This window comes from Delphinus delphis, chromosome 11 (genome assembly GCF_949987515.2).
Source record: "Delphinus delphis chromosome 11, mDelDel1.2, whole genome shotgun sequence".
Lineage (NCBI taxonomy): Eukaryota > Metazoa > Chordata > Mammalia > Artiodactyla > Delphinidae > Delphinus > Delphinus delphis.
The window spans coordinates 6278649-6297588 of record NC_082693.1 but is presented as its reverse complement, the minus strand read 5'-3'; the positions used below and the strand labels follow the sequence as shown (position 1 = coordinate 6297588).

The window sequence follows — 18940 nt, the reverse complement described above, 5'->3', positions numbered from 1 at the left end:
TGTTGACACTTGGTATAGTAAGCCATTTAAATTTTAGCCATTCTGGTACCTGTGTAGTGATATCTCAGTGTGCTTTTAATTTGTATTCCCTGATGGCTAATGAGATGATAACCTTTTCATATGTTTTTTTTTTTCCTAGCCATTTGTATATCCTCTTTTGTGAAGTGTTTGTTCAAGTCTTTTGACCATTTTAAAAGGTGGTTTGTCTGCCTTTTCCTCATGGATTTGAAAGAGTTCTTCGTATAGTCTTGGTACCGGTCTCGTGCTGAATATCTGTCTTGCAGATATCTTCTTTCCCCTCTGTGGATTACCTTTTCACTCTTTAATTGTGTATTTTGGTGGATAGAGGTTCTTAATTTTATCTTAGTCCCATTAATTGACCTTTTTCTTTGTAATTACTGCTTTTTGTGCTCTGTTTAAGAAATCGTCACCTATCCAAGTCACAAACGTATTCTTCAGTGTTATCTTTATTGGTTAACCCTGCACATTTAATCTGCAGTCCACATAAAACTGATTTTTTGTGTGTGTGTGTATGTGGCATGAGGTGTGAGTCAAGATGATTAATTTTTTTCCCACTCGGATATCTAATTGACCCGACATCATTTGTTGAGAGAGCCATCCTTCCCCACTGCTCTGCAGGGTTAACTGTGTCATAAATCAAGTGTGGCAGGCTGCTTCTGGACTCTATTTTATTCCCATGGTCTGTTTGTCCTTGTGCTAATACCTCGTCATTTTAAAATTTAATTTAATTTTTTAAATTGACATATAGTTGATTTACAACGCGGTGCCAATCTCTGCTGTACAACAAAGTGACTTAGTTATACACATACATTCTTTTTAAATATTCTTTTCCATTATGGTTTACCACAGGATATTGAATATAGTTCCCTATGCTATATGGTAGGACCTTGTTGTTCATCCATCCTATATATAATAGTTTACATCTGCTAATCCCAAACTCCCAACCCAACCCTCTCCTACCCCTCACCCCCTTGGCAACCACAAGCCTGTTCTCTATGTCTGTGAGTCTGTTTCTGTTTTGTAGATGTGTTCATTTGTGTCATATTTTAGATTCCACATGTAAGTGGTATCATATGGTATTTGTCTTTCTCTTTCTGACTTCACTTAGTATGATAATCTCTAGTTGCATCTGTGTTGCAGCAAATGGCATTATTTTGTCTTTTTTGATGGCTGTCATTGTATATATGTAACACATCTTCTTTATCCAGTCATCTGTCGATGGACTTTTAGGTTGTTTCCATGTTCTGGCTATTGTGAATAGTGCTGCTGTGAACGTAGGGCTGCAAGTAATACCTCACCGTCTTAATCACTGCATTTTATAATAAGTGTCTCACACTTACAAAGTGATTTTTACTTTCTACTTCCATGTTTTAATCTCTTAGTCAAACTCTTTCAATCTGCCTTCTGTTGCCGTTGCTCTGCCCCAGATGCTCATGTCTGGATGACCAGTGGCCTCCAGTTGGTGCTAAACCTAACAGAAATGTTTCAGTTCTCAGCTTCCGTAACCTTTTAGCAAGATTCAGCACAGCTGACCATTGCTTCCTCTTTGAAACACCATCTTCCCTGATGCCAGACTTTCCTGATTTCCCTCCTACTTCTCTGACCTCTACCTTTAAGTCTTCTTGGCTGGGGTGTTCTGCTCCATCTGATTTTAAAATGTTGGGCTTCTTCAATTCTCACTTCTAGGTTCTTCTTTTCTCATTTTACAGTTATTATCAAGATGCTTTCTTTCCAACATTTTGGTTGCCATCTTTACGGTAAGAGAGCTCCCAAATTTATATCCCCAGTTAGCATTTTCTCTGGATTTTGAAGTCATGGATTATCTCAATCAGAATTTTTTCCTTAGTGGATCTCTTCCTGAATTATTCTTTAATCCAGATTGTTTTTACCCTGCCACGTCTTCCCTCTGCACCCAGATCAGTTGGGGCTTCAGACAAGGGATTTAATTTCTTTGAGATTCAGTTGCCAAAAGAATCACTACTTGGGGGCCAGCTATTTCCCTCCTTCCTAAGGAAGTGGAGAGAACTGCCTGAATTGTTTCTGTAAGTTTCTTTTTTCTCTTTAGAGATGGGCAATATCTCTATAAAATATCCGCTGTCAACCCACTTAGGTTTCTGTTAATCCCCTCTCATCTTTGGTGTTCCTGTGTTCATCTCAGTCTGACCTTCTAGAATGTTGGGGCTTAAAAGAAGGAGAAAATGAAGGCACCGGCGAATTTCTCCCACCATAATTGGTGATCAATAAGCCCTTCAGTTTTTTTCCATCGGAGTCCCTTCTCAAAGAACATTGGTGACCCTCAAAACCCTGGAGGTTCAAGTTCCAATCTCCAGCCTTGATTACTGTTCCGGGGGAGGGACCGAGCTGCCCTTGTCACTCAAGTGTGGGATTGGGGAGCAGTTCTATTTATTTGCCCATTGCTTAGGCTCTGTGCTTCCCACCTGCCCCCGATACTTACCGTACTCACTTTAGATCTTTTCTAGACCAGAATCATTCCCCGTTTCTCTTAAAGTTGGAGTTGCAGTGTCGTAAGTGAATACTAATCAGGATTTCAGTTCAGTGTAAAGTTCTTTTCTGTAGCCCACTGGTTCTCAGTGTGACCTAGAGAATTCATTTATGAATGTAGTTCTTTGTGTGGTTTTATTGGTGGTTGCCCTGGGGATTACAGTAGGTATACGTATCTTTTTCACAGTCTACTTAGAATCAGTATTTTATCACTTTAAGTGGAGTGTACAAATCTTACCACCATGTAAGTTCCTTTAACCCTTCCTACTTCGTCTCATAGTTTTCTCATATGTTACAGTTAACGTAATTGAAAAACCCATCGGAAATGTTACAGTTTTTACTTTTAACTGTCAAACATATTTTAAAGGACTCAAGCATAGAATAATAGTACAATATATTTTTATTTATCCAGATGTTTACCATTTTTGTGGTTCTTTCTTCATTCCTGATATTCTGAGTTTCCTTTTGGTAGCACTTCCCTCTGTCTGAAGAATTTCCTTTAGCGATTCTTTTAGAGCAAGTCTGTTGGCAATAAGTTATCCTAGTTTTCTTTCATCTGAGAAGCCTTTATTTTACCTTCATTCCTGAATGGTATCTTCACAAGATGTGGAATTCTGGGTTGACAGTTCTTTTCTTTTAGCACTTTCAAAATGTTGTTCTACTCCCTTCTGGCCTCTGTGGTTCCTGATGAGAAATCTGTAACCATTCAAATCACGATGTCCTGTTTATCTTTGGCTGCTTTTAAGATGTTTTCCTTTGTCTTTAGTTTTCAACAGTTCGATTGCGATGTATCGGGGTGTGGATTTCTTTGGGTTTATTTTGTTTGGGATTTGCTGAGTTTCTTGAATCTGTAGGTTTATACGTTTCACCAGATTTGGGAGGAAGTTTTCAGTTATATTTTCAGTTTTTTTCTCCTGCACTGCACCAATTCTTCTGTCTTTCTGGAGGTTCAGTGGCATTAATAGTAGATCTTTCTGGCATTGTCCCACAGATCTCCGAGGTTTGCTTTGTTGTTTTCACCTTTTTTTTTCCTCTGTGTTGTTCAGATTGGATAATTCCTATTGATTTCTTCAGGTATACCGACCCCTTTCTCTGTCACCCCCATTTTGCTATTGAGTCCATCAGTGAGCTTTTAATTTCAGTTGCTGTATTCAGTTTTCGGTTCTAAAACGTCTGTTTGGTTCATTTGATGTCTTCTGTTTCTTGGCTGAGAATTTCTGTCTTTTTGTTTATTTCAAGAGTGCTTGCCCCTTACTTCTTGAGGCGTTCTTATACTAACTACTTCAAAGTGTTTGTCAGGTATTTCAAGTATGTTTGTCATCGTGGAATTAGCATCTCTTGATCATCTTTTCCCATAAAGACATTTACTGGGTCTTTGTCTGCTCAGCAATTTTAGATTGTATCCTGGGTGTTTTCAAGATGATGCGATTCTGGGTGTTGTTTAAATCCTGTTTGTGTTTTAGCAGGCAGTTGGTCAGGTTGGGTTCAGACTGCAAGTTCTGACCAGCCTTGTGTGGGTTGTGGTTTCATTCTTATATCAGTTTCATTTTCAAAGCCTTGTGCTATTTGGCTCTCTTCTGCAGAAGCTACCAAGTGGCCAGTTTGGGCCGTGGGCAGTAGCCCACCACATCCTTCAGGTTTAAAGTACGTAGTACACTGCTGAGAGCCAGATCTTTGCATGTGTGGCTCAGGGGTAGCCAAGCCCTCATGAACAGCTTTATGGGGTCACCTCGCTAAGATCCTCCCTCTCCATGGTCTTGCTAGTACATTCCAGGTTGCCGGGATCCCGTTTGTCACCCACCGGCCAACCTTGCATCCGTTTACTCTCCTCTGCCGTACACTTCCCACAACTGCTCCTGTCGGCCGGGGGTGGGAGGGGTCGAGTAGTGCGAGGACAGGGAGAGAGAAAAAGAAACGGGCTTGCTCCACCCTCTTGGGGCACAGCTCCTCTGTTCAGAGGAGAAGGTTCTTTTCCCTTAGAATTTTAGGGGCTTGTGGGCTAGGGTGCAAAAGAATGAAGAAAACAAAAAAGGGGAGCTTGCTCTCTGAGTGTGAACAGACACTTGTCTTTTTTCTCAAGCCAGAATTAGAGGGCTCCTCCCGGGGCTCTTGCTGTCTACGATGATGATGCTCGCTTCTGGGTTTGGACTGCCTTGAGACTAAGCAGGGGGGGTGCTGGAGGTAAAAAACACCAGTTTGGTATTAGTTCAAATTCCCTTCTCCTCCCCGAAAATGCGTGCTGCTGTTTACTTTCAGAATTCTCAAATAGCTGGTCTGTGCCGTCTGTTCAGGTTTTGTAGCTGCATTCAGAAGACACAGGGTGTGTGCTTACATCATTTTGCTCGAACTAGAACTCCTGGCGGGCTTGTTTAAAACACAGCTTTCTGGTCCCCACCCTGAGAGTTGCTCATTCAGTGAGTCTCAGGTAGGGCCTGAGAATCTGTATTCCCGACACATGGGCAGGCGATGTCGATGCTGCTTGTCTCAGAACCACATTTTGGGAAACATGGACGTAGTCTGTCCTTAAGATGGGAAAACTCTTTATCCAGAATAGAATTCAAGTTCCTTCCTTTTAATAAAATTAAGCACTGGATGGTTTCCTATTCAGTACGCTGAGGGTGAAAGGACAGCGGAAATCCTTTGGTTGAGCAGTGAGGAGATTAGAAGAAATAAAGCATCATGGAGCTTACTGTGGGTTACTTGACCGAATAGGGACTATGATTGACACCTTCCTAACAGAGAACTTAAAACTTGCGGAAATGCTGTGATAGGGAATTTCTCTTATGAAGGCACCTGCTTTGGATATAGTTTTTTCAAGTTAAAGGTCGTGGAGCCAGTAACTCTTGAATTACTTTGTGGGATGTGTCTTTAAGTGTAGGAGGGACAATAAGAGGAAGTAGATTTTCGTCTCAATTCTGAATAACAAAGAAAACTCTTGGCAAAAGCAGCCCCCCAGTTGCCCCTGCCCTCTTGGCAGTGATGCAAGGACAGAACACGGGGCAGGGGCAGCTATACATACCACACTTGGCACGTGTACTTGTTGAAATCAGAGAAAGGGTAGATATTGTCTGAATGGGGATCACAGAAATCTGAATTTTAGAAAAAAGAAATTCAGTCCAACCCTTTAGTCCCTAACAGAGGATTTGGTAAGTGATGGCTGGGCTGACTTCTTTCTATCTCACACTTTAACGTGTGAAATCCTAGAAGACAGAGCTGCTCAAGAATAATTAACTTCAGGGGCTTCCCTGGTGGCGCAGTGGTTGAGAGTCCGCCTGCCGATGCAGGGGACACGGGTTCGTGCCCCGGTCTGGGAGGATCCCACATGCCGCGGAGAGGCTGGGCCCGTGAGCCATGGCCGCTGAGCCTGCGCGTCCAGAGCCTGTGCTCCGCAACGGGAGAGGCCACAGCAGTGAGAGGCCCACGTACCGCAAACAAACAAACAAACAAAAAAACCAAAAGAATAATTAACTTCAGATTAGGGTGTTTATAAAGACAGAGCAGTCTGTGGAGCTGTTGTGACGTGTGCACCTCGGCCTTGGGCTGTGGGTAGAAGGTCCTCGTCTGATGGGGCCCCAAAAGGCTTCCAGTAGGGTCTTCTTCCATCACTCAGTGCTTCCAGTGTGACCAGCTTGGAGCACATTCTGCCTTGGCCTGTGGACTGGCGTGAGGCTGCCGGCATCCCAGGGCAGCTGCCAGCCTAGAGGACTGAGCTCTTCAGCCACAGGAGGCCTTGCCACCTTTGCCAGGCTCCTGGGGGGAATTTTCCACGCAGCCAAGGAGTCAGTACTGGTGGGAATTATCACCTCTGGGCAGAACTGGTTTTCCCAAGATGCAGGTCTGGGCAGAAAAGAAAAGAAAGAGTGGAATTTTAAACCCCAGGGGCCACAGACCAGAGGAGGCACATACCCGAAGAGCCCTGTTTTCCATCTGAGTACCTGCTTCTGCTTGTCCACAGACACATTGCCTCTGTCTTTCATTTCTGAACTCTTAATCCCAAGAGCTTGCATTATTTGCACAGTTGCCATGAGTCCTCCAGGCCAGCAGGAGGCAGTAGAGAGCCTTGGAGGGGCGCTTTGCCAAGTGAAATTCTATAAGCCTTGACGAGACAGTGTCCTCGTTAAAGAAGGATTTTCTTCTCAGTTCCCTCTACTCGAGAGCCCCACTTTGTCATTCCTGGGTTGCTGGTCCATCTGCTGGCCAGCACACTTAGCCAACTCTAGCCTCTCAGCGTGACACAGGGGGCTGTGCAGAGAAGAGAGGACATGGTCCTGGCTCCCAGGACCAGGGGAGATAAAAACACTGACCAGATACTTATCTTACAGTTTACGAGTCCCGACTTGTGGAGCCGTCCTGAGTCCTCCTGCCTGGGCTCCTGGGCACTCGTACCTGGGCCCAGATCTTAGCAAGTCTCTTCTGGGAGCGCGGTTGCTTGTTTGTCCTCCTGTTCTCTGGCCACGCGTAGGGTCTTCGAGGGCAGGGATCGCGCACGGGGAGCCCATCTCTGCATCTCCAGGCATAGGCAGCGTAGAATAGGGGCTTAGCACGTGTGCTTTGGGGCCAGACAAACCTGGATTCACCTCCCTGGATTCAGTAACTGCCATTTCTGCACACGGAGCCTGTGCTCCGTGACGGGAGAGGCCACAGCAGTGAGAGGCCCGCGTACCGCAAAAAAACCCAAAAAACCCAAAAAACCCACCAAAAACCAACAGAGGCCAGTCATGTGGCTCATTGGGACCCCGAGATAGTTGGGGTCTGGACACAGGGGGCGATGTCTGCGGAGGAGCAGGACCATGTTGAGGAAGCAGTGGTTTCTCACGGCCCCTTTGTGAGGGGCCCTGAATGATACCCTTTTACTGAGGGTGTTGCTATGTCAGGTAGGGTTGCTCACTTAAATAACTTAATATTGGAGGATTTAACTGTCACTTTCCCATATTTCAGTGAATTCATTATTACGTTTCGTCGGAGTTTGAGGCTCGCGAGCTCAGCTCTTTCCCGTCTGTGAATTTTATTAATTTCTTATTCCTTTCTGCTTTTTTTTCCAAGAGTCAAGCCTAATTCTTTTTTTTTTTTTTTTTTTTTTTGCGTTATGCAGGCCTCTCACTGTTGGGGCCTCTCCCATTGCGGAGCACAGGCTCCGGACGCGCAGGCTCAGCGGCCATGGCTCACGGGCCCAGCCGCTCCGCGGCATGTGGGATCTTCCCGGACCGGGGCACGAACCCGCGTCCCCTGTATCGGCAGGCGGACTCTCCACCACTGCGCCACCGGGGAAGCCCCATTCTAACCACTTTTAAGTGTACAGTTCGATGGTCTAAAGTACAGTCACCTTGCTGTGCGGCCATCACCATCCATCTCCAGGACTTTTTCATCTTCCCCAACTGAGACTTTACCCCCTGAGAACCATCATTCTACTTTCTGTCCCTATGAATCTGACCATTCTAGGCACCTCACAGAAGTAGAATCATACAGTGTATGTCCTTTTGTGACCGTCCTTTTGTGTCCTTTTATTTCACTTAGCGTGACGTCTTCAGGGTTCATCCACGCTGTAGCATGTGTCAGAATTCCCTTCCTTTTTTAAGTCTAACTATTTCACTGTGTGTACATGTCACATTTTATTTATCCATTCATCTGTCAATGGTCAGTTGGGTTGCTTCCAGCTTTGATCTAGTGTGCGTAATGCGGCTATGAACGTGGGACCACTGATAGATGCTTGAGTTCCTCCTTTTCCTCCCTGCTTTTAAACTTGCTTGGGAGGGTCAGAGCAGCTTAGATTTGTCGGCTGGGAGGGCTCATCTGTCTAGGGCCCCCTCCTCCTAAAGTGCAGGTCCCGAGCCCCGGATCGGTCCTCCTGGCCCACTCCAGGCATCTCCTGAGCACCACGGTAACGGGACCTGCAGTTCCTTCCGGTTTTCCCTGCCGTGGAGAAGGGCAGTGGCCCAAATCGCTAGAAGGAGGCAAGGAGAGGTTTGCTTTGGCTTTGGACGCACTTAGCTCTGATGGAGGGGTGTTCCAGGTCCCGAGTACGTGTTGATTCGTGTCAGGGGCTGTGAACCAGTTGGAGGCAGCACTACACTAGTCAGCGGTCTGCACGAGCTGTGACAGTCCTCAAAACCATCCTCGTTGTCACTCACTAAGGATTGCATGGTTCTAAGGGTCATTCCACAGAACTCAGACAGTGCTGGTGGTGTTGCTGAGCGGTTAGGGACTTGGACCCTGGATTTTGATTGCCTGGGTCCAAGTCTTGGCTCTGCCGTTTACTGATGCTCGGGGCACGTTACCAGATCTTTCTCAGGCTCACAGTTTTTTTTTTTTGTTTTGTTTTTTTTTCATCTATTAAAGTGGGAAGAAGAATAATGTCTACTTGCTGGGTTTGTTGAGAGGGTTAAATGAGATAATGGATTCAAAACCCTTAATACAGTGCCTGATATATGGTTAAGCTGCACGTCAAACATTAATTACTCTTATTATCATCTCTGCTTTTATTCTTACAGCCATCTCCCTTTCTCCAGCTTTGGTCATGACCCAGTAAGTACGAACCTCAGACAGAGCCTGGTCTGGGTCTTTCGTGCATTTTCCATCCAGTTACTCTCTTTCTGCAAAGCCCTGAGATCAGCTCACCCAACGTGAAAGCTTGGGGGAAGCTCTGACACCTTGTAAAGCCTCACTCCTTCCTGATAACTTTCTATGTGAGTCAGGGGCCGCCCGGAGTGTTTACGCTCTGGACCCGAGGAGCGGGGAAGGAGTGGTGGCTGCCACTGGCTTTGTGAGCTCCCAGGCAGCCAGGGCCAACTGGAGAGGTCAACCCCACCAAAGGAAGTTTCGTCCGGCTTCCACGGAGTAGGAATATTAATCTGACACGAGGCCAGAGCAGGCTGGAGCAGAGGGAGATGAAATAGTGGAGCAGGAATGTAGCGCTCTCTTGGTGGAATCAGGCAACGGACGGCTGCAGCAAATCAGAACCAGATTTCTGAACATGGCTCGGATGGTGGTGGATAGGGAGGTGGTGGTCGTGCCTGGGGGTCCCCTCCGCTTCTCGCTAGCAGCCCTGCCCTGGGGCCGCTTGGGTCCTTTTCTTCACCAAGCTGGGGAGAGAGAGTGGGCTTGTGGACCTGCCTGCTGGCTTCCTTCCATTTTTGTTTGGTCCATTTTCTGTCCAGATGACCGAGAGCAGCCTGTGGGCCCAGCGTGTTGTCCTAGGCCACGGGTCATTGAGAAGGTCCTAAATAATTGCTGTTTCCTTCCAATGCACCTTCCAGAAGCAGGGGCTGAGCACCTTCGCCAGGGCCCCCGGGACAGCTTCCTGGTGTTGGAGTTGCTTTTGTCTGCTCCCTGCCTCTGGATGATGCAGAAGATGCCGGCTGTCCTGGGCCGGCACAGAGATGGCCTTGGACCCTGGTGATCTGACCTGGAGCTCAGGCCACCTTGCCCTCTGCAGTGAGTGCTGTTCATCGGGAGATGCGGCTCCAGCAGCAGGAAGGATGGGGACGGGGGTGGGGGTGGGGCGAGAGGACACGGTTTGCACTTGGCGTGGCGTCAGCCTGCGTGTGTGGCTGATCAGGTGGGCGAGGACGACGCTGAAATCCAAGCTGCTGCTCTGAACGGATGCCGGTCATTTCATGCTCGTCTCTCATGAATTTTACAAGGTCCTGTGGCAGCAGCCCACGCTGGCTGTGATCTAGTGCTTCCTGGCAGCGTGACGGGTGACAGGCCCAGATTCGAAATGCCCTTCCCTTGATTTACTGCCGGCAGGGCCGTATGAAGTCAGAGTTAAGTGGTCAGGGTCTGGGGGTGGGTAGCCGGGTTTCCCATCTCCTTTTTTTTTTTTTTTTTGCGGTACGCGGGCCTCTCACTGCTGTGGCCTCTCCCGTTGCGGAGCACAGGCTCCGGACGCGCAGGCTCAGCGGCCATGGCTCACGGGCCCAGCCGCTCCACGGCATGTGGGATCTTCCCGGACCGGGGCACGAAACCGTGTCCCCTGCATCGGCGGGCGGACTCCCAACCACTGCGCCACCAGGGAAGCCCTCCCATCTCCATTTTTTACCACCTACCTGATCTTGGGCCACATTTTAAACTTTCTGTGCCTCAGTTTCTTTCTCTGTAAGATGGGGATGATAATATATGCTTACCAGGGCTGGTGTTGGGATTAAGTCAGATGATGCGTGGGAAGGGATTAGAGAAGAGCCTGCCACCCAGGGGCTGAAATTCAGAAAGCGCCGTCCTGTCATTTCTCCTGGGCGTTAACATCTTTGTGAGATTTGCAGCTCTAACCAGCTCTCCAGGTACAGGCACGACGTTACAGAACTCAGACCTTTTGGCTAGGGGAAGAGCCACGGTCCGTCAACGTTAGCCATTAAAATTATTCATTATAAATGCCTGGTACTGTTTAAAGTATGTTAAATAAACCCAGAAAATGTCAGAGCTAGAAGTGACCTATGACCTCAGTCATCTCATCCAAACCCCTGATTTCACAGAGAAGCCAAGGCTGTCAAGACCCCGACTCCAGACAGTAGGAGAGCAGGGGCTTGAAGACCTGAATTCCCAGCCCAGCACTCACAGCGCTTCCCCGGGCCTCTCCTCGAGCTGGGAGAGAGTCCTGCAGGACAGCCAGAGACCCGATAGCCAAGCCGACATCAGACACACGTGTGTGGCACAGACCCACCTGAGGGTCTGTGCTGTATTTCCAGTCAGTGGCATCAGTGACTGAGCGAGAGAAATTGCTCAGGATGTATATTAAACAAACAGGTAAGTGACATTTCTGTGACCGTTTGTGCAGAGTGGTTGTGAGTTGGTGAGTCATCTCTGGGGCAGACGGCATCTCAGGTCTGGGTCAACAACAGTGGCTGGACCTGCCCCTGCGGGATGGGCATCTTTCTGCTTGGGTGACCCTCTGCTCTGCTGCGCTTAGGGTAGGCTCTGTACCTGAGCCTCAGATGTCCAACTGACCTCAGTTTCCAGCCCCCTCCCTAGCTGGGGACCGACAGGCAGCCGGGGAAGGGCTGACTGCGCCTCTGTGGGACTTCAGGCTAGAAAAACTGTGTGGGCCCGTGGCCTCAGGGGCTTCCAGCAGGGTGTGTGGTGGGCAGTTAACCTCCCTAGTGATGGGGCTCACGCGAACCCTAGCGGGAAAGCCACAGGGGCCATCTCTGTCCGCTGCCCCTCTCTGCTTTCCTGCGTCCCCATCCAGCTCTTAACCTCATCCTCTTCTTGAGAATTTCCCTTTCGCCGCCTCCTCTTCTGCCCTCCTGCCCAGCACCTTTCCAGCAGACAGCCCTCTCCAGAGACCACTCGGCAATGCCCCCGACCCCGGTGTGCGCAAGGTTTGACCCTGGCCTTTTCTCCTGGGGCTTCATCCGCTGCTGGGCTTTGAGTCAGGAAAACAAAGGCAGCTCTGTGTGGGCATGTGGGCGACTGGGCGCTCTCCTTTCCTCCATTCCTCTGCTTCTCCCAGGTGGCTCTCTCAGACCACCCAGCTCACGGCTCTCCCATCTTTTGATGTCGGTTTCCTCTGAACCTTGGAAGGAAGACCCGTCACATGGCACTGGTCCTTTGGCCACTAGTCCCTCTGATGTCTGACCAAGCTGTGAACATCCTCAGTCCAGCTGGCGGGCCAGGACCCGAAGCTGGCACTGTCCCTACTCCCTGCCTGTGGGGAGGCGTGCAGAGCCTTGCCTTTCTGTTTGAAGGTGCCGTTAAAGGCCACAGCTTTCCAAATTCCCTTCCTGGAGAAGACAGAGGAGCAGAGAAGATTCTGCAGTCAGGTGGTCCCAGGGAATCACTCCAGACTTGAGTTTCCCATTTGTAAAGTGCAGACCGCATCGAGCGGATGCGCTGGGGCCCTGACAGAAGCTCAGGTTGGAGAGGAGCGTTATTTCTTCCAGACCGTGAGAGAGGTGACGGGCTGCAGTGACGGCCCCTGATACAGGTCAGGGCCGTCTAGGATGGCTGTCCTGAAACCCCAATATGAGATGTTTCTGCCTGTGACTTTCCTTCCCTTTCTTAAAGACCCGCGAAGAAAGGGTCTCCACATTCGTTCTCAACGCTGTTCAGCCTTCCTCTTTCAATAGTGGTTTCCACTTGGAAATCTTTCTCTGTTTTCCCCAGTCACCCACCCCATCCCACCCTCCCTCCCAACCGTAGTCTGAAAGAGTTAACTCAGTCCTCAGCCCCTGCCAGGAGGTCTCTATTTGCCAGTAGAGTCAGCCTAGTGTGAGCATTATTGAAATCGCTAATTTATTTCTATAGCTTCAGTCTCCAGCCTGGAGTGGAACAGTGAGACCAGAAGTGTTCCAGACACATTGTTTCATAAAGGAACATTCCTCCAGCTGAACCGTATGGCTGTTGGATTTTCTGGTTTGATCGGTTAACCCTTGGAAGTGATTCGGATTTCTCTTGTTCGAGCTGGTGGGACTGTGGGTGGGCAGGTCTGAGGGTCCATGAGCCCCTCTCGTTGCTGTATCATTACTCCCCTGACCCTGACCTCTTATCTAGTCAGAAGGTTTAACCTCTGCGACGTTGTCTTCCATTGGAGAACTGGTTAAAGACGTAACTCTCACAGAAATGAGTGTGCTGTACGGTCCCAGGAGAAATGACAGGATTGCCCCTTCTGAGTTTCAACCCCTCCGGCTTTGGGAAGGCTGTCGATTTTATTATTGATCATTGGGTTTGATCTGATGCATCTCACAGAGACTTGGCCCCGCGGTCGGTTGGCAGCAGCTATGCCGATGACGGGTTTTTCCGTTCCCCCCGCCAGATGCGAGAGCTGGTGGGGTAGGCGCAGACGTACTCCTCCCTTCCTTCTGGCACGTCTGATTTGGATACACGCATATGTGGGTTTCTTTGTGTTACTGATGGCATGCTTTGAAAATTGCTCTTGACATACTGCCCGAGGCAGGGGGACAGGTGGAATGACCTCTGGAAGACCCTTCTTGGTACAAGAGCTGTGAGTTCTTTTTTCTTGTTATTCTGTGGACTGTACAGGTCTTCCTTTTTTTTTTTCTGGAAATATAGGTAGAATACTATATAACTTAGCCTGGAAGGGATGCCCTGAGGTCACCTGTGTCCAACTCTCTGGCTCTGGATAGAACCATCACAAATACAATCTATGATGCAGAAAGCGGGTTCATTTGGGGGGAGTCAGTATCCATCCATCCATCCATCCATCCGTCATTTATCAAATAATTGCTAAAATCTAGGAACTATGCTAATATGCTCCCTATTATTTAATTCCTTTTGGTTTTCTATTCAGTGAGAATAGAAGACCATTCCAGTTCTTTTTCAACTTGATCTTTCTTTTGCACTTGACACAGTTGACCCCTTCTTCCTACTTGATATTTTTCTTCCTAAGGTTTCCGGAGTCTGTGACGTGATGTGTCCCTGCATGTGTGCTCCTGTGGGCGTCCTTCTTCTTCTCTTTCATGTGTTCTTTCCTCCTTTCCTACCGTTGGAGTATCAGTGTCTTCAGAGTTCTGTCTTCAGCTTTCTTTTTCCTTCTGCTCCTTAAACACTCTTTCTGGACAATTTCAGCTGTGTCACCATGTGTAAGTTATGATCTACCTGCATATGATGACCCTCAAATACTCTTATTTAGCCTGCATTTGTGCCGTGTGCTCCCGGCTCTTATATCTGTCTCCTGACCATGAATGCCTGCATGTCCAGAAGCATCTCAAACTCAGCATGTCCATAAATGAACTCGGCATCTTCTCTGTCAAACCCGTACCTTCGTGATTCCCCGTCTTGGGGGTGGTCCTGATCATTCTCTTTCTCAACCATGCCAGGATCTGGAAGCCTCCTTAGGCATCTCCTTCCCCTCACACCTGTGGATACTAAGTCATATCAGTCCCATTTCCCATATCCGTTTCCACTGCACCTTCTCCATCGCCACCATCCTGATTCCAGCACTCACGATCTCCCCTTGCATTACTGCAGTGTCTCTTAACTGGTCCCTAGATTTGCCCCTTCCAGCCATCTGTGTGCTGTATCAGACTGATCTCATGAGGTGCAAATCTGATCAAGCCAATTCCTATTTGAAAATCTTTCAGTGGCTTCTGAGCACCTAAGAATAAGCTCACACTCCTTAAGCACGTTGTAGCAGGTTTCTGTCATTCACCTCACTTCTTTGCTTTATCTCCACCCTCAGACTTCGCCTCCCACACACACCTGAGGCTCCAGCCCTACCAAACCACCTGCCACGCTGCCTCTGCCTCTGGGCCTTTGCCCGTGCCCTTCCCTCCGCCGGGAACGCTTTTCCCTCCCCCGACGTGCTGTTCTTAGCTCAAGCACCGTCTCTCCTGTGAAGTCTTCCTTGACCTCCTGGGCCCCTCCTCCCCACGCCCGTGGCACCTGGCACCTGTCGTGATACTCTGCTTTCACGTCTGTGTCCCCACTAGACAGCGAGCGCCTGGCGGGGCAGGGGTGAGGGTGGTGTCTCTGTCCCTGTAACCCCAGTGCTTCGCACAGGCGTGGCCTGGAGAGAGCTCGGGAGCCGTTCCCGGCTATACAGCCCCTCTAATAATTTTTCCTCATCTAAAAAAGGGTTATCCTGCTTCCCTTATTGTAAAAATTAGAGCGAAAATACCTCAAGCATCGTCTGTTTGCCACAGTGCCTTCTACTTCATAGAGAGGCATGACTACTGTCCACTGTTACAGCAGTGACTGTGACACATTGCAAAGGCCAAACGGTAACGTCTAAGGTTTAGGGTGCACGTTCCCTGACGCACACTCTTCTTGGCGCTTCACGTGTATCGAGGCACTGAATCTGTACAATAATCTTTTTAGGTAAATACTTTCACTATTTTGTAGAAGGGTAAACTGAGGCACAGGAAAGTCAAATAACTATTTCAGGGTCACACACTTGGTGAATTGGTGGCTGGGGATTTGAACCCAGGCAGCTTTGCTCTGTATTACGTGCTCTTAACATATTACTCTGTTTCTCCATATTACTCAGCCTAATAATGTTTCTAGTGAATAATGGTTTTCTAAGGCTGCCATAAAATATTACCTCAGACTTGTTGGCCGAAAACAACAGAGATTTATTCTCTCACGGTTCTGGAGGCCAGAGTCCAAAATTGAGGTGTCGGCAGGGTTGGTAACTTCTGGAGGTTCTCTCCTGGCCTCTGACGACTGCCAGTCTGTGCTGTCCCGCGGCTTGTGGCCTCACCACTCCAATCTCTGCCTCTGTCCTCACGTGCCTTCTTTCCTGTGCGTCCTTTTCTCGTGTGTATGAGGACACTAGTAATTGGGTTTAGGGCCCACCTTCATCCATGTGACTTCACCGTAACTGGTTACACCTGCAGCGACCCTCTTTCTAGATAAGGTCACACGCTGGGCTGCCACGTGGACATGAATTTGGGGAAAGGCACTGTCCAGCCCATTATAATAACCACTGGCTCTTTATTTTAAAAAGGGAGGAGTGTTTATTTACTGTCATTCCAAAAAACAAGGGAAATAATTAAAATTGTTATTATTATTAATTATTTAATTCTTATCCAAGAACCTGAACATATATTAGAACACGATTCTGACCGGCTTGGGCCATGGCCAGACAGTGGGACCCTACTTCCCTCTCAGCTGGTTCTGGCCCTGCCCAGGCCGGATGCCGTGGAGGCTTACCCGCACCCGGGCCCTGGATTTCCCTCTAGTCAAACGCCTTCGTCCATTCCCCATCTGACGTGGCCTTGAGTTCTTTTACTTTTCTCGTATCTCTCCTCTGAATGGGCTCTGATTTGTCGGCCCCCTTGAAAGGCATCCATGAAAACAGACACAGTTTCTTCTCTGTCTTTCTAGTTGTGGCCGAGGTCCTGTGGGCTTTCCACGGTGGCCGCGTCGTGCTGAAGCCCCAGGCCTGGTTCTGCCTCTCACCGCGGTGATTTTGAGCCTCTCTGTGTCCTCTTCAGGATGGGGATCATTTCACTTGATCACAGGGCAGCTGAGGGTCGAGCGGCCCGACGTGTCTGGATGCGCTCTTACTGGCAGGGTGTGGCTGTGCTGGGGTCGAGACTGGGCGTCTGCTGCAGGTTCAGATGAAAGGCTTTGGGCGCCCGCAGCCGTCTGCCCTCCGTGGTTGACCCCAGTCCCAGGAGGGCTATCAGGCGGGGATAGTTCGCGTGGGAGGGGCTGGAGGAATGGGTCCAGAAGGTGGAGTGTCTGGTCCAAACTTTTGATCGGGAGATGCGCCCTTTGATGTAGCAGAACGGAGTTCCTCCAGGAGCAGGGCCGTGGCCAGCGGGCCCGTTCGCCTCCCCTGCGTTCTCCGGCAGGTACGGCGCAAACTCGTGTGTCTGGGTTTCAGCCCAGGGCCATCCTCCCGTTAGGGCTCGTCCGCCTCTTCCTAGCTTGTGGCTCGTCCTAGTTGACGATCTCCCTAGCTCATGAGGCGTGATATGTGCCATCAGGTCAGAGCATTAACAGGACACGTTCATTGGTCACCCCTATATACAAGGCACAGTATTAGGTTCAAGAGTGAAAAGACGTGGAAGCAGCCCTCAGGAAGCTCACCCTCTAGTACAGCAGACGGACATGGAAGAGTCACGGCAATGAGAGGAGGGCCAGGTGGAGGTGTGGCTGCCAGTAAGGCCTGAACTAGGTCAAGGGCCGGCAAACTAGGTCAAGGGCCTACAGGCCAAACCCAGCCCACCGCCTAGCTAGGTAAATAAAATTATGATGGAAACTTGGTGCCTAAAATGTATTGTCTGTGCTTTTCCACTTCCACGGTTGAGTGGTTATGAGGCAAAGCCAGCAGAGCCCACGGTAGTTACCATCTGCCGTTCTATAGGATGAGCTTGCTGACCCCGTCCCAGGCGATGGGCGAGCAGGCAGAGCTCCGAGTGAGAAACAGACGCGGGCCTCACCCTCAGGGGCTCTGGGGTTTCGTGTGTGCAGCTAGCAGATGGGATTTGGAGAAAGATGACCTGAAGGAGTGGCTTGGGGGAGCTGTGGAGGCGTGTGTGAGGTTGGCCTGGGAATGATGTCAGAAAGCTTGCAGGTGGGCAGGAGGCCTGTGGGGCTGGGAAGAAGCTGGGTGCCCGGGGACACGCTTTCACAGGCGCACAGAACTGCAGAGAGAAAGAGAGAGAAAGGCCAAGGCCGGGGCCGAGCCAGCCCAGGAGGCTATGAGAACAGGGGTGGCATGGGTTCAGTGTCAAGCATCAACGATGCAACTCAAGTTGAAGGGTCCTTACGGGTCACGTGACCTCAACCTTCACTGAATAAGGGAAGGGAGGGGTGGGAGGGGAGGGAGGCCACGTCTCCGAGCTCATCCAGGTGGAGGTGGCAGCTCAGGCAGGCATCCTGCCTTCCTCGCCGATGGTGAGCTGAGCCCTGGGGCCCTGACCCCGTGACCTAGCTCTTAGGGGAAGGGGCTGAGAAGCGTGGCTCCTCCTCGACAGCCCCCCCTCTTTTAAAGGTTCTGCAGCCCTCAGACTCCTGGTCTGTTTTCCTAGCATCTTGTAGGTTTCTGCAGTCTGGAAGCTACTCGAGGGCAGGGTCTGTGTCTGGTTCCTCTTTGTGAGTCCCTCCTTGTTCGTACGGGGGACCCCGTGGGTGTGGGAAAGTGCTGAGCTCTGAGGCCTGGCCCTCCACCTTGGTTGCCTTGGGGGTAAGGCGATGTCACGAGGTTTCTGAGGCTGTCCCTGAGCCCTGGCCGGATTTGCAGTTCCCCATGTGGTTAGTCACACATGCTCTGGCCACCTGCAGAGCTTTCTTCCAAAACGCTTCACCACCCCTGAGCAAGGAGCTTCTTTAAACGCTGAACGTCTCCCACGCAGCCCCGTCAGGTCGGGGAGGCATCAGTCGGGATGCCACGCGTCTTCGGTGATCCACGAAAGCACCTCCTTTGTCCCGACGTGTTGGGGGAAAGGCCGAAGAGCTGCCAGAGAGGATGCTTTGGCTCAGCCCGTCCCTCATCCACGGAATGTGCTCCGCCCGCCTCCTTCACGCTTCCAGTGGACTCCCTGGGTTCCCCTGGGTGCTGGGCCGGCTCCAGCCCAAATCCCCCAGCGAGGCGGGGACGGCGGGGACGTGGACGGGGAGGGGAATGCAGTGCAGAGCCAGGTGGACAGTGTTGCCCACAGAGTCCGGCAAATGATGGACACTGTTTGCCATCTGCATGGCGGCCCCGAAGCTGTCCAGAGTCGGAGGCTTAGCTGGTCCCGCAGGAGAGCTGGAGGATGACACAGGCCAGAGTTCAAGAGCCGGGGACACCAGGTGTCCTGAGGGCGAGAAAGAAAGGGGGCTGCATTAGGCACTTCCGGGCGCAGTTACTGAGTGCTGACCCCGCAGGGCCCCTCGCTTTCAGCCCTGTTCCTGGCCTCATTTATCTACACTAGCATGGAAATGCGACACTTATAGGAGCCTCGCTGACCAGCCCAGGTTACCAAACATTGAAAAAAAAAAAAAGGCCCCAGTGCAAAACCTGTCACGGAAG

At 49.9% G+C, this 18940-nt stretch overlaps 1 protein-coding gene across 1 annotated transcript in view; it reads left to right on the top strand.

The window, feature by feature from the left end:
• Positions 1 to 18940, top strand: part of ANO2 (anoctamin 2) — a 332095-nt gene that overhangs the window by 38245 nt on the left and 274910 nt on the right. The window lies entirely within an intron of this gene.